The sequence below is a fragment of the Marmota marmota genome, unplaced genomic scaffold (assembly GCF_001458135.2).
Source record: "Marmota marmota marmota unplaced genomic scaffold, marMar, whole genome shotgun sequence".
Classification (NCBI taxonomy): domain Eukaryota; kingdom Metazoa; phylum Chordata; class Mammalia; order Rodentia; family Sciuridae; genus Marmota; species Marmota marmota.
This window is the reverse complement of record NW_026000051.1, coordinates 14747714-14764665: the sequence shown is the minus strand read 5'-3', so window position 1 is coordinate 14764665 and position 16952 is coordinate 14747714.

Here is a 16952-nt window from a genome sequence, read left to right as displayed (position 1 = left end):
TTAGGGGCACTTGACCACTGAGTGACATCCTCAGCTCTATTTTGTATTTTATTTAGAGACAGGGTCTCATGGAGTTGCTTAGCACCTCGCTATTGCTGAGGCTGGCTTTGAAATTGTGATCCTCCTGCGTCAGTCTCCTGAGTGGCTTGGATTATAGCTGTGTGCCACAGAGCCCAGTTAAAGACCTCAAAGTCTTTTCTCTTTGAGGATGTTGTAATTCTATAAACTTGGAACTAGGTGAGAGAGATAAGAAGGGTTAGTAAGCACTAGTTGATATTTATTTACATATGCTGTTTTTCTCTCGGAGTTTCAGCTTCCACCAATACAATGCATCAGTCGAAGCAGATGATTTCTAGAGGGTTATTTGACTCTGCCCTTGTAGTTTTCTGCTTCATGGAGTTTTGAGGTCTTTCTTCACGCAATTAATAAGTGACTATAATGCAACTATCTTTTGCTAATCCTGTTGTTTCGAAGATATAAGTGAGCTTGCTAGACAACATATAGAACTTCATGAAAATTTCTATCTGAAAGGTAAGACATGCAATCATAATCAATATGAAGAGCTAGTGAGTAACAGTGAAAGTCCATGATGTTCATTACAGAGGAAGAAACTCAGCAAACCAAAAGCAAGGACAGTCTTCCACGGGAAATGTCCTTTGAACAGCAGCATAAAAAGTTATCCACAGCAAAAGCTAATGAAAGAGGTTTCAGACAGAGCAAACAAAAGAGGCAAATCAGAGGTTTCAATATGCCTGACTAGTTTGAACAAATGAAAGAAAGTGATCTTTGAAAAAGTGTTCTAGTTCCGAAGGAAATCATGAAAATATACTATGTGCATAAGAAAGAAGGATCACCTTACATTTTGTCCCCTAACCTAAATAGTTTTCATTATTATTTGGAGGTGTGGATCAGTGCATCTGCATGACCTGGAAACCTTCTACAAGTGCAGATTCTTGAGCCCCACAAACAAGGTCACTGAACCAAAGTCCTGGTGGATGGGGTTCAGGGATATGGGTGTTAATACATTCATGGGTGATTTTTTAACGTGTGCTAGAGATAGAAAAGCATTTATGTATGTTGCTTCAGGCACTGAAATTATCTTTCTAATATATCTGATTCAAATCTTGGCATTTGAGGCTGCATTCACAGAGACACAGCAAATGAAACACCACAAATATTTGGTACTCAGAAGCTACATATTCAGAACTCAAAATCCTCCTGCAAAGTCCCCCAAATTTGTGAACAAAACATGACCTCACTGGACTCTAAAATATAGCTCCCTAGAGAGCATGATGTTTATGGGATTTGGGAATATCAATTATATGACAAAGACACTTTCCTCTCTGCAAACAGCCAACAATAGCTCTGTTTCTCCATAAATGTCACTAGTGGGGTGGGTCAGATATGATTTGGTTGGTGCTGCCATATGAAATACCTCTTATGTGTCATTTTTTAAAGAAGTGGGATAATTTAGCATCTCCCTAATCTTTTACATTAGCATGCTGTAACCTAGGTCCAGATAAGAAAAACTGCCCTTCATTGCTAAGAGTCATGTTAGCACCTCTTTAGGGCAGTAAAGGAAAAGATAAATGATAATGGAGGAAGAACCATAGTGCTTTCAGCTGTGACTAAAACCCAGTGTATGAGGCAAAGGCTTTTATTGAGAGACCATAACAGACAATGCATCATAAACATCAGGAAGAACAAATAGTTTGCAGGGAGACAGCCCTTCACTCACAGGTGCCTTGTATAATGCTTGGGAAATCCTTGAGGTGAGAGGCAATTCAAGGAAAGCCTCAAATAGTACTGTTTTATTTAAGGTTTAAATTGGTGCCCCTACTTTCCTCTTCATTCTTCATGATGATAGGCAAGAAAATAAAAGGCAGGTTCTGCATATTCTTTTTTATTTATTTACTTAATTTTCCATGCTGTGGACTGAACCCACAGATGCTTTGCCACTGAGCCAAATCCCCAGCCTTTTTTTTTTTTTCTGGAGACAGGGTCTCACTAAGTTGCTTAGGCCCTCAGTAAGTATGTGAGGCTGACCTCAAACCTGTGATCCTCCTGCCTCAGCCTCCCGGGTTGCTGAGATTACAAGGACCACACCCAAACCAGCTCTGCAAATTTTGTTAAGACTCCTGGGAGAAGCAAGGTGTGAGGTAAAGAGCACTAGATGAGAACTTGCTGCTTTCTAGGAAATTTGGGAGAACTGGCTCTTCATGGTGCCTACATTTAATCTCAGGTCCAGGCATTTTTATATAGAGAGCTAAACACGGTAGGACTCTGAAAAACTACCATGTCTCATTTGGCTGTTCCTGGTCTCTTGAGAGGGCAATTTGGGGTTTCCATAGCAAAAGTTTTTCTTCACCTCACACCCATAGATAATTCTTACACTGGCCAATTCCCTTATTTTAGAGCAATTGGATATTTGTGTTGGTTTCCTTCCATCTAGACTAGAAGTATTAAGAAGATGCTAAATATCTTACAGGCATCTCAATTTTCCTTGAAGTAATTATCATCACACTAACAACACAGGGTCAAATCAGACGTATTTTCCTTGTGTTAAAGCATGCTTTGAGATCACAGCAAATGAAACCCTGGTTGGACTCTCAGAGAATGTTTCAAAGCATCCAGTGAAGGTAGACCTTTAGTGCATGCTTATCTGATGTTTTCAGATGTGTTTATGATGAAGGAAGTTATAATCATGTCAGGATTTCATAAAAAATGCATAGCTTGGTGGGTTTGCAACAGGGCCTAAGGGTGTATAGCTGTCCCCATATCAAAATCTACCTTTCCCATCTGTCCAGGGTGGGGTATCATGCCACCTAGTTGCTTTCAGAATAAACTATTCTGGAGGGTTCTGGAGTTATTGTATGGATGCTTCAGTGTGAATTGCTTGACATGGTGAAGAAGAGAGAGCAGTAGATATTTAGCAGGACATCTGGATCTTCATGACTGCTGAGGCTACCTGGCTGTCTAAGGTTAGTGAGTTCTTTTCCTGTATTGGATCTTGCTCATATTGATCTGCATAATAAGGGGATAGAAGGAAGTGATTTCTAATGTCCTTTCAGCTCTAAGGTTTAAAGATCTCTGCCAATTTTAAAATCACCTATTTATGGTTTTACCATTTTTGCATCTGATTTTGCTGTCTTCTGTAAGTCATAGAAAGCTTAGTGTCATAAATGTAATGGGATAGCTGTTTGAATTGCCCATTAATAAGACTATTCATCACATATAGGTTATTAGCACAGCCACTAAAATAGACAAAATGCTAATTTTAATGTCTTATAATAAAGAATACTGATGGGCTAATGGAGAGGAAGATACACTATGAAGTTGTTGAGGTGAATGAGACAGAATAAAATTAGCTCAGGAGAGGAGAGGAGAGACTGAATTCCCACAGCAGAGATCAGGGATGACTCTATGCCATAGAGCATTTTAACTAAGAATTGAAGAAGGAGAGTAGGGATTTATTTTTCAGAGAGGAGAGCCCTTGAAATTATGATTGTTATATAGAACATTTTTTATGGACACATTTTATTGTGGAAAGTCTGAGTTTCTAGCCAGGTATCATGCAGGAGAAGGAGTTTATTTGCATAATTCAGGTGAGATGAAGACCAGTGCAAAAATTCAAACTTCTTGCAAACACAGCTTCAAGGGTTGAGAGTCACACAGATGAGGTTAGGAGGAGAATGAGAACTTATGGAGAAGAGAAGCATCTAGTAGGCTTATTATCAAGTAAAATACCATGGTAATACCATAGTACTTTTCTTTAGAAACTCAAAAATTCCTTCGCCAAACATTGAAGGCATGGGGGATTCTGGCTGTGATAGGACTTCTTTTTAAAACTCTTGAAAAGTTAGATATTTGTGTTGAGTTTTTATAGTGTTAAAGAGAAATCATAAAACTTGCACAATATACTCTGGGTTAGGTTAATATAGAAATCCAGCTGGTGATATTTCACTAAAAGTTTCCGAACATGGTGGGGCCATAGAATAAGTGAAGCAATTAATTATAACTACAGATGCTTATTCTCACTGTTAAACTCAATTGAGCCTGAATTTTGAATAGTCTGGCCCAGGATTCAGTACTTTTAACCAATTTTGCAGGTGATTTAATGCAACTACTACCACCTTGTCTGAGGACCTGCATTTGGGAAACACTTACTGTATAGGGGATATACAGAAAATGAGGAGATCAGAAGGCAAGAAGTAGAGTGATAATAGAACTGGGAGGTGTTCATGTTTGTTTAAGGAAGAGGGGGGAAAAAGGAGATTTTTGCATTCCCACCATAGTAGCAGATTTGTCTGAAAAAGACAGGCTGGGGAAAGAACTGCAAGTCATATGAAGCAAGAGCAGTTCCATTCACCTGGGCTTGGCTGAAAACACAACACACCATCTTTTTTTCCTTCTATTTTCTATTTCTGCTCTCTTCTGAGACAGACAGCTCTGGGTCTCATGGAGGTATGAATCAGAGCGTTCTGACACATGCAGCTAATAGAACAGGCATTAACTTTAAAATTAGGAGCTCTGTGCAGAATGTCCATGATTTCATTCTTTAGTCTAAGAATATCAGCCTCTCTTAAGATGAAAGATATATGAAATTTTTGTACAAGTTTCACTGACTCTGTTACAATGGATCTACTCCCCATTTAGTCTTCTTACCTTACCTTTCTGCAAAGTCTACTATCTTTGCACAGAAGTCAGATCATAGAATAAATCCCTATCAGCCTGATTCCTGAAATACAGAGTCTATTATCCATATTGTTTTTAAGTGAGAACTTTTCCTTTTAAAGTGTCTATACCTCCTACAAATAAAGAAAAACATGTATGCACCTATATTTAAAGTATTTCTCCTTCCAGGGAGAGAATCTTAGATTTTTCAAAAATTATGAAAACATCATTTTTTGAAGAATGAGGACTACTTAGAGATCTCAGTTCAGGGACTGGTTCTGGCACATAAAAAATTGTGTGAGTTTTGGATGAACTCATAACTCCCATTCTCAGTTTGCTTCCACATAATATGGAGATATGAATGCAAATGACATATTTTAAGATGCCAATGGAGAGCCATCGACTGCAGAGATCCTTGTATCCACAAACCATCAGATGCACACAGAGGCTGGCTTCCATGCTGGATTCCCTGTACTTTCCATTTGAGAGAAGGAGAATATAACCACCATTAATTTATGCATTTTAATGATTTTTGTAATTGAATTATTGCATCTACTTGAGGAAATGTATAGTGTTTTTCAAGCCACTGATTATCATTACCACGAGTATAAATTCAACACTGCTGATCACCTAGTATATAAATGCAGTATTTTGTTTAATCATCATAATCCAATTAGACACATATTATTCTATCCATCATATGAATAAATAAGAAAAACTTAGGACGACTGAGTGAGCAAACCAAGGTTCGAGTCAGTGCCAGAGCCAAGGTTGGCACTCTGGGGAAAAGGGAAAATTATGCCTGAAAGCTATTCTGGCTCACATATAAAGACAACTGGAGAGAAAAAAGGTTGGTTTTATTCTGTGTGACTTCAGGGAGCAGCAGAAATACAATCAGAAGGTATGCATTGTAAGATGGTTAGTGTCCAGTAATTAGAAATGTTCAACTACTCACTTATTCAAATATTCACTTGCCTACAATATTATAGACAAGATTCTTGATTCAGATGTAGGGGCTAAGATGGCTGACTTCAGGGATTTCTCCCCAAACTTAGAGTCTGTACTTGCAGAGTGAAAATGATCTGTTTGCTCAGTAATCACTGAAGACTACCAAGTGGACAGGTGGAATTGACCCAGACATTAGCCTTTTGTCTCAGACTGAATCGTATCTCTTACACAAAAACCGTAGCCTGAGTCTGTCTCAGAGCACTCCTAAGACAATGAAGATGTTGTTGAATTGACTGTTGCTGATCTCAAATGTAGGTCACACTGCAAATGTTGTCTGCTACGGAGCATCCCCACATGAAAGTTGGTTTTGCTGCTGATATTGCATGACTATGATAAAACTTCCTCCAAACTTGTGAACTTCTAGGTAGCATAATAATACATTTTTTTCAAAAGACAATGGGAAAATCGAATAAAATAATGCATATAAAATGTCCTGGAACCGTATCTGGCATATAGTAAGCTTTTAATAAAGATTTGTTGAGTCCAGTTTTGTTCCGATGGGCACAGAGATGGCTACTCAGATCCTCATTATGGATGGGCCTACCACCCAGATATGGGGAATGAAGTAAGTAGCCTCCTGCCGCCACCAACTTCAGGGTCTATCTATCCCTGTCTGTGAGAATTGCCTCACTGAGCGCACACCATCCCCACAACAAGTTGCATCCAAAGATGCAGAAGGAAGAGGGTAGAAAGTCACCATCATTTTGCCATAAGGTGAAGCCCTTTGACCAGCTCCTTCTAGGCTGGTTAAGTCTTGCTCAAGCCTGTGTGGGCCTCCAACTTTGCTCACTATCAATTCTGTACCTCTCTCTTCCTCCCACAAGTATTGATCCCTAGTAAACACTTTATGCTCGAAACTCTATTTCAGTGTCTACTCTTGGAAGATATAACATGCAACATCTGCCCAAGTCCCATGAACCGACATGCAAATTGAAAAGGATATAGAGTACAAAGCAACACAGAAACAAGTCCCAGGTTCCTGTAGTGTGCTGCCTATTGGGTATCTCTGCAGCCTTTATTTCCCTGACTTGTAGCAGGAGGGTTTGGGACAGAAAACCCCCAGGGTCCATCCAAGGCTGACATTGCAAGTACTGTCATTTCCTTCACTTATATTCTCATCACTTCCTCAAGGAAGTTATCTTTTGTTTTCTTTCCTGTGTTCCTAGAGCATCCTACCTTTGTGGCAGAAACCCCCCCCCCCATCCCATTGGTCTCTCATTTAGCTTTAGCAGATCTGTTTCCCCACTGATGTTTTTGGATCAAAGATATTATCTTTCACCTTGAAGTCATCTGCAGTACCTACTGCCTGGTCTAGAGTTTTGAAGGTATTCAATAAATAGATGTTCAACAAATAAAACAATATGGACACTTAAGTTACTCTGACTAACAAATATATAATGAACGTCAATCCATAGCCCTCCATCCTCTTTTTTGGGTAAAGCGTATCCCATTTAGTGAAGATCAATTTGTTTTCAGATGAATTGCTGCAGGACATAAACATAACTGAGTAATCAGCCCAGTAAATGAAGACATAGCCCTATATTTTAATCAACTGTCAGGAGCAGGTGGTTCAATGTGAAAAAAACACCATTCTTTTCCAACCAAGCATATATTTTTAAAAATTAAATTATAATTGCTCTGTATTAATTTATTTTGTTTTCTTTGTAATAAAATAAAGATGGGGGATGCCAAAAGACAAAGGGAGATGAGATAGCTGGCACAAGACAAGACAAAGAGCTAAGAAAATTCAAGAAAAAAAATAAAATTAAAATTAGTGAATGCCTAATTCATGGAAAGCATGATTCTGAACATTTTTCATACATTCCTTTTAATAAGTATATTCTGCAGCTAAGAACCTGAAAGCTCAAGGTTAGCTGATGTTTTATCCTGAATCCTGAAAGAATGGTCACAGAGTTGAAAATAGACCCTTGTGCATCTTTCCTCCAGTGAATGGATCTGTCTTAATACATAAATGGAGATAGGAAACTTGGTGGTATCCAGCATATCAACTCATTAGTGAAGACCAACGGCAGGGCAGACATAAACTGATCAAAGGGCAAGAAAGGGGGCAGGGAGAGAATGGAGAGAGACAGGGAGAGAAAGAGACATAGAGACAGAGAGGGAGATAGAGAGGGAAACCTCAGAGGCAGGGGAAGGGGACATTACCTGTAATGATGTAATCATATGATCTTATTGAGTAGAAGGTACTGGGTTAAGCAAGAGGGCACGTGGAATTACAAAGCATATTTCCTGCCCACAAAGAGCCTCAAGTGCATAGCTGGGGAGACGAGCCACACATGTGCATAGAAGGAGAATTAGCTACTCAAAGCAACAAGAAATAATACCACATTCTGTCCATAATAAGTTCAAAGCCAAGAGCCCACCTTCAGTGGGATGGTCAAAAAGGAATGCAAGAACGATCTCCCCCCAACTCCTAATTAATTTGGAGGTAGAGGTGAAGAATTTTCTGTTTTCTCTTTCTTTCTCTGATCTCTCCATTTCAGGGTCTCCCCCTCCAACCAATTCTTCACAGTGTACAGGGTGGAGAATCCTGAAAATATAGATCACGCTTTGACACTCCACAGGTTAGCAAGCAGTTCAAGGGCTTCTTGGCTCATCCAGGAATGTTCCTTGCTCTACACAGCTGAGGTTTTTACTTGACTGTTTACTAACCAAATTATTACTAATCTATCATAAGAGAAAAGGAAAGAATATCCGGTAGGCTCCATTTCAAAGAGTTGTATGCTTTTTTGTCCTGGAAATTGTCCACAGCGTTTTTTCAAATATGAATTTCTGGGTGGATGTAGAATTTGCCTATAAGTGTATCCAGCTGTATTCCCTGAGTATTTTCAAAAGGGGAATACATAACATGATATGAAAGAATCATAGAAATAATATTCCTTAAAAATGCTATTCATTCCAAACAAAGCCTCTTAGCAGGAGAAAGCTTTTCATTAGAAAACCAGGACTCAAAAAATGCAAGGTTCTTTTAAAGTAGAAAGTTGTTCCGGTATAAAAAACCATAGAAAAACCAATCCTATCTGTGAATATTTTGCATGTGGGTGTGTAATATAGACATAGAGGTTTGATTTCCTCTGCAGAGAAGGAATGCAGTGTTGTGACGTTTCTGAAATTCTAAACCCAAGCGGGGGTCAAGGCGGGGGATCCTTAGAGTCTGAGCACAGATGCCAAGGTATGCTTTATGAATGCTGAGGCTCAAAGGTTTGCTTTTAAGGACGCACACAGGTTTCCCTCCTGGCCACCCTGCATCCGGCCTTTCTTAAAAGGGTCTCCCTTGGAAAATAAAGTCAGTGATTTTTTTTTTTCCAATGGACCCACAAAGCAGGAACAGATGTGACATGAGTAACCTCTACTTTGTGCATACCTCAGAGAAAAATGACACGCACTAACGCAGGGATCTGGCTCCAGGCCAGAGAGAAGGACAATTGGAGTTTAGGCCTCTAATGACATGGTTCACTTTGACTCCACTGTTTTTATGCTTGGGTAAGGAGTGCAGGTGGGAAAATGGGGTCTGTGTTTACTTATTGCAAACACAAACTCAGTATTGTAAAGGCTGCCATATTCTTCAGTTCTGTTATCACTTATTCCCACATCAGAGTATGCATACTATTTATTTGACCATCTTTTAATCTTTGGGAAAGGTGATCAAGCAAAAGGTGGCCTGAGTTATAGAATTTTGAGTTAGAATTTTGACTCTGCCACATAACATCTGCCACATAACACCATAATTACAAATGTATTTATTTTTCCATGCCTTAGCTTCCTTCTCTGTTATAAACACAGGATAATATTATGTATATTACTATTAATAATATTGTTCCATTGCTCTTGGAACAATGTCTAACACATTCCAAGGATCTGCTATATGTTATTTGTTATAATGGTTAAGAATAACTTCCTATCATGTTTTACATTTATTTAGGTCCATTTCTTATTTCCCTTACCAAAAAGTAAGCCCCCTGAGTATAGAAAGCATGTCAGATCTGCCTTAACATTCTATTACAATTCAATTTTAGTGGTATTCTGGTAAATGTTCAACAAGTGGTTCTCCAAAAACAGGAAGTTTAGATTTGTAGTCTTTGCCAATTTTTGTGGTGTAAATACTCCCTCTATGGGCTTTTCAAGCTATCGATGTGATGTCAACTGGCTCACAAAATTCCTAAAAACATAACTGTGATCTCTTGTGAGGTAAAATAAGGCAGCCAGCTTCAGCACACCACTGAAGGCATGTAAAAAGGAAAGATGTGAAGAAAAAAAAACATGTGAATAAACAAATGAATAAATTAAGCGTTTGCCTCGATGTTATGAGACTCACAGCATGCTACTATATATCAGTTCTGGAAATACTTTCCTCAGGAGGAATATTTACTGAAGATTTCTATTGCACAATGATTCCCTGTGTTTTCCCAGGGGGGAAAAAAGATTCTAGATCCAAAAGTCTTGGGTGCTGTCACACATTATATTTTTCTTGCGACAATTCATAATGCATATGAGGAATTAAAGACACTAATAAGTCTTATAATAAAGTAACTCATTAACTATATGCATTTTGACATTCCTCAAAATGTTTGACTACTAAAACTGTTTTGGCTTGGTAACTGATCACATTCTGAGGAATTAATATCTCAGCAGAACATATATTGGAAAACACTGACAGAGCTACTTCCTTAATTATATGGAAAATGTAAATGTCTTCAGTAATTTGGAGAAACTATACTTTTCAAAACTTGGAACCACATATACCTTGGATAGCCACCAAATAAAAAAATATATATATATATTATAAAAATTACAGGGACTATCTGCCAAGAGTTGCCCTTGCACAATCTTGCAAGATACATAAAATTGTCCCCATTATATTGATGACAAAATGGAGGCTGAGGACACTTAATTAACTTACTTAATATTAATATCAAACTGTGGATCAGAGTTAAAATTTAGATCTTTCATAATTAAAATATAGATCCTTCTGGTTTCAAAACTAGCATTCTTTCTTCAACATTTTATATGAGCTGTTTTTATAAAATTATGATCATCAGTTTGTGTAGCGCTTCATTCTGCAAAGCAATTTCACTGTTTTCTTAGTCTACTTTTGCTTTCCTCTACAATCACTACTGCAAAATTTTTACTTTCTCTCTGCTACCTTGCTTACAGAGCATTATTTTACTTTTCAACAAGAAATATAAAAAGCATTAGAAGCAATTCCTTAACTGTCCACAAACTGACCTGAAAATTTGGTCCTGTGTATACCTATCTTCCAACTTCCCCTCTGTTACCAGCGCCCAGCCTCCAAAAAAAGAAAAACAGAAAAGAATAAAAGTCAGCAATGAAGCTTCTCTTCCTGTGTACATCTCCAATCTTTTCTTGATTTTTCAAGTTCTGCTCTGCATGTGTATCCCTGTTTAATTCTCTACCTCCTCTCTCTACAAGCTTTACACAATAATTCTTGGCATGGTTAACTCTAGTTTTCTAAAAGCAAACTAGAAGGATGCTTTTCTCCATCCTCTTCCATTTGTCTTTTCCTCTCTCAAGATTCCTAAAAGTCCCCTCTCCACCAGCCTTCTGCCCCTCCTCAGTTCTCAGCCACTCTGAACCTGTTCACACTACTGAGGCTCTTAAGTGAGGTCATCAGTGACCCAGTTGTGAAAGCTTGGGCAACTTTCAAGTTGGTAAACGAGCCAGTCATTTCTTCTTGAAATGATACCTGCCAATCCTTTTGCTTCCTTGAGAGCTCACTCTGCTTGTTTTCCTTCTTCTTTCCTAATGACTTTGTCTCGTCTTCCAGTGGAGTCTCCTCTTCCTTTGCCTGTCCTTAAATGCTAGCTCTCCTTGATTCTGGACTAATATCAATAGCCATGCTGCTGGAGAGGTCTCACCTACTATCATGGATTCAGTCATACTCTTTATGATGATTACTCCAGATTTATATTCCCTCCAGAGGAACTCATGGTTTCAAAATCACATCTAATTTCTTGCAAGAGATTTCAGCTTGAAGGACCTGCAAATATGTCAAACTCTAAATTATTAATAATCTCCTACTCTCAATATGCTCCACCACATGTGTTCCTTTTTGAAAATAAATTTCACTCAGACTTCTAAGTCCAATGAATGAATTAATTAACAGCAATCCTCAACTTTTCTCTCTCTTCTCCTAAAACCAATCCATCAACAAGTCTATTTGATTCACCTACCTAATAGTTCTAAAATTAATCTATCCCTCTGCAACACACCATGGGCATTTGACGATCCAGTCTTTTCCTACTTGTCTATCAATAACAGCCTCAAACCTGAGCTTCCTGCCTCTATCCATGTGCCTATCCAGTCCATTGAGTATTTTAGCACTAGAGTTATATTTCTACAATAAAATCAGATATTTTCAGTAATATTAATAAAGACCTCCTAATGATTTCTCTTTGATTTCCATCCACAACTTAACAATTCAAAGTTGTTCGAAATATGTTCAGTTGGTTGAAACACTTATACTCCTTAATACACCTCACCACCAGTAACATGCGTGCGTACACACACACGCACACACACACACACAAAACTTGTTTATCCTGAGCAATTCTTGTTCATCCTCCATGTTTGAACCTAGTCATTTCTTCAAAAGAGCCTTGCCTCCTCCAGTGCGTGAGGCCCCCTTCCAAGCATTCTCATATATCCCTGAACTTCCACTGGAATTCATACTCACTAAGCATTTATTTGCAAAATCATGAACTCCTTCCTCAACAGGAGGAATTATATGTTTTTGAAAAAAGTGCACAAAACCTAAAAAATGCCTGCACAGAGCATTTCTTAAAATTAAAGAATAGTCAAATAATGAGCTTCAGGATTTCCATGGCATTCTGGAGATAATATGCTTATATTGTTCTAATGTATGGCCATATTATTTTAATAACCTATATTCATATAATTTGCATTACACAAATTCATATTATGTCAATATAGGACAGAAGAATTCCAGTTCAAATGGCAATCTAGCACATGTGTTTTTCTAGGTTTCCTTCTGAATCACCATGAAAATGATAATAATGAAAATAAGATGTATAACTTCACGAGGATGAAGAAAACCAGAAACAAGATGAACTGGAAAAGAGGCATCAACAAATTTTTGGAAGATGGAAAGCAGATGAGTAAGTAGTAACTGATCTAACAGACTGGAAAATCCTGAAACCCAAGTGCCTTTCAAAACAGACTCAAATAGAAAAAAAAGAAGAAGAAATTGATTTGCATCATGGACTCCTGGAAAGAAAAAGAAATTGGAGGTATGAGGTAGCTCGGAGGGTCTAGAGCTAAAATACAGACTGCTAATGCATCTATAGAAGTTTGACCCAATATGGTCATCTATCAGATGCTCCATGTAGCTAGCCAATTTCTATTTTGTAACGCTGAAGGAGGCAAGAATTACTTTCTGTGGGGACACAGAATAAGAAATGCTTGAAAGCGGGGTGGCCAGTCAAGCAGAAGCTACAGTAAAATGCCACATTGAAAATGAGGGAAACTAGGAATATAATGAATATTGGCAACACTCTCCCATCCCTCTTTCCCCAGCCAACTAAAACGTGTACAAAAGATGGGTGGCTGGGGATGGTTTCCTCACTGGAGACACTGAGTGGGCCAAGGGGACAAACACAAGGTAGTGACTTTTAAGGACCTCAGTCAAACTTGGTTATTATTGTGAGATCCCCACACAGGGAGGGAAATCCAAGAGTCAGCAAATCCCATGCAGGCACTAGTTTTTGTTGTTGTTGTTGTTGTTGTTGTTGTTGTTGTTTCTTCCCAGTGCTGGGGATCAACCCTGGGGCTTTTACATCATACACAAACCCTCTACTACTGATCTACATTCCCAGGCCCCTTTGTCCTTAAATATAGATGGATAGTCAAGTATTCCATGGTGTTATGGTTAGATTGAGGTGTTCCCTGAAAGCTCATGCAAGATACATGCGCAGGGGCTGGGGCTGGGGCTCAGCGGTAGCACACTTGCCTGGCATGTGTGAGGCACTGGGTTTAATTCTCAGAATCGCATATAAATAAATAAAATAGGGTCTATCAACAACTAAAAAATATATATTAAAAAAAAGAGAGACAGACATGAGCAATGCAAGAAAGTTTAGAGATCTTCCTCTAATTGTTTGTGTCAAGGCTTTTGGTCACAGCAGCGAAACCACTGGCTAAAAAACATGGCATTTGAGGTCAGGTTCTATGATGAAAGTCCAAAGCCAAAATGCGAAACTATATTCAAAAGTTTATAGTAATTGTAAATTAAGTTATTGCACCTAAAAAAATCAATAATATGATGCTACAAGGAGGAATAACCTGAGAGCAGAAAGTAAAATGAGGTATTGGAAAGTAAAATCATGATTAATCCTCAGAGGTATTTTCAAAATGGACTTTAAAAAAAAAATCATGTTGAGAAAATATCTCAGAAAGTAGAGAAAAACAGATAAATATGCAGAAAACATGAGCAAAAGATGTCATAATAAAGAAGGAAAAGAAACAAGGAAGAGAGGAACTGTGTGTGCAAATTGTGTAAATGTGGATAAAGTTACACTTTATATACCTTTATTTACCTGTAATTTTGTAGCGAAATTTCTGAACACTGGGGATGTTGAGGAGACCATAAGAATTTTCTGAGAGAGGGAGGGAGACTTCATAAAGAAAAATTTTAGGATCAAAATATCATCCCTGTTCTCAACACCATATGCCAGAAGAAAATGGAGCAAGGTATCTAAAAGGGTAAAGGAAATTCCTAGGCTTTTATTCAAGTTCAAAGGTCAATAGGAGCAGATTGATACATGCAAAACCTGAGAAGCCTATCTGTACACCAATAAAATGAACAACCACAATGTAGACAAGTACAGGTTGGGATTCAGAAAATAGTGGCTTCCATTATGAAGAGAAAAAGAAAAGGAATCCCTAGGACCATGAGGAAGGAAAATTCCAAGGCAAGAACTGTTTTTGAGAAAATTGGAAAGCTGTTGCACTCGAACCTGAGGATGATGGTCTCTGGGAGAGAGGTCCCCAAAGATGATAGATTGGTAACTAATGACAGACAGAGATAGATCTTTTTGTTTTTAAAACAAAATAATAAAAATTTTACTTTTCTGGTGAATATTTAGAAGAATAAGAAATAAATCCCTGAACAAATGAATTAAAAAGGCCATTCGAAACCCAAGGGAAGGAAAATTAATACAAAGAAAGGAAATAATTATGTCATATTTCATGGCTCAGCTCTGAAAATATTTTCATAGGCTAATAACATAAACACTAAATGTTGATTTAATTTTTGAAATATAATAAAACTCTCCTGGAAAGCTCAGAGAAGAAGAAGCTGTGTGCTTTCATGATGGCACAGGGGATGGGGCACATCACAGGACAGCAGCCAAATCTTCCTTGGACAGAGTTAAAAGTCAAGGAATAATGTCAAAAACTAAGGCTAAAAATTTATATTACATAATTTAGAAAAATGGAGAAAGAAATACTTTCAAAGGGCTGCAATTGTGTGCTTCATAGAAACAGGAATCGGTGGCAAGGGGACAAAGACAACTGTTTTATTAAAAGTGTTATAATACGATTTGACTTTTTAAATGACGTTTTTATATACTGCTTTATTAGACAAAGCAGTGGGATGGGAAGGGGCTGAACACATAGACAAAAATCAGGGTTATACTGTTCTTGAGTCTGGTGTTGAATTTGAAAGTGCTGATTATATTACCTATGCTTTATAGTATATGTAAACCTTGCAGGTTACTTTATATGCATCAAGTCCTTAAAAAAATATATTAATACCTAAGAGTGTATTTCAAAAAATTAATAAAAGGAAAATTTGAAAATAGAAAACTTCATCTGTTTTATTAAATGTTTAAAATTTTGGAAATGCAGCCAGGGATGGTGGCTGGTGCCTACAGTGGCTTGTGCCAATAGCTGGGAGACTGGTTGGGCAAAATCACTTGAGCCCAAGACTTCAAGACAAGCCTTGACATCCTAGTAAGACCTCCTCTCAAACAAAAAACAAAATAAAATGTTTTGGAAATGGAAAATAGATTTCCCTAAGCATCTGGAGACTGTTGGATCTAGTCTCCAGCAACTTTCACTTTCTTTGATTAAAAAACAAATCAATAAATGAATAAAATACAAAATTCTCTGATAAACTTTCATGGGTGGAAGTATTTGGTCTGTTGGAAAAACAGGTGCTGTTGTGAGACCCAAGACCCTAAATACCAGTGAGTGGAAGAAGAAAAGCTCTACACATGGTATCATTTCAAGAGATCCATTCTTATAGATTCTTGTGAAGGTACTTTGGGGTCACATGTGCTACTCATCCTGAAATTTTGCTGATGAAAACAGTAGAAAATGTACACCAACCTGGATCTAAATATCAATGGTCTGTTCTTTCTTATCAATCTAAAGTGGGCAGGGCCTGTACTTTCCTAATTGCCATCTTCCCTGCTGATCTGCAAGGTCTCTGTAGCTTGGGATCTTGTATCTATTTACTCATGCAACTGAGAAATTGTAAGCATTACCATTGTCTTGGCACACTGGTACAATTCCTACTAATATTTTTGCTATTGATTGAACAGGATTAGACCCATGTAAAATTCTATAACTTATAGTCAAACTTTATAATTGCTTATTTATCTGCCTTCTTCTAAAATTATATAGTAACAAAGGCATGGAATTTAGAGACAGAGATTCTGATTTAATTTGTGGTCCTGTCCTTTACTGACTGTATCATTTTGAGCAACTCTCTATAGCTCTCCAGGCCTAAATTCTCTCATCCATTAAATGATGATAATAAGATTTTCCTCGTAAGATTGCTATGAGGAAGGAATGAGCCAATAAACGTGTATTTTATAGACTGCAAATTTTTATATAAATGTCAGTCTTGTATTTGTGACTGAAGTCGTTTCTGAAATTTATTTTCCATGCATCATATGAATTTAGTCCTCTCTGTACTTTTTCCAAATTGGAATTACAAGAAAGAAATTTATGCTAGTATTCATGGGTTTATATTGAAATTATTATGATAAAAATTGTCACAAATATTTATATCTATCTTCTTATGTCACAAATGCCCAAATAGGTGAATCATCTATATTTGTCCAAGGTACTATTTGTCCTGCCATTTTTCTGATGAATTTCCAAATCAATCAGCTCTATTACACAGTTAGTCTTTAAAATATAAGGAAACATTGAGTCATCTTTTTTTTTTTTAACTGCGCACGTTTTGAACAAGTGTAGGTGAA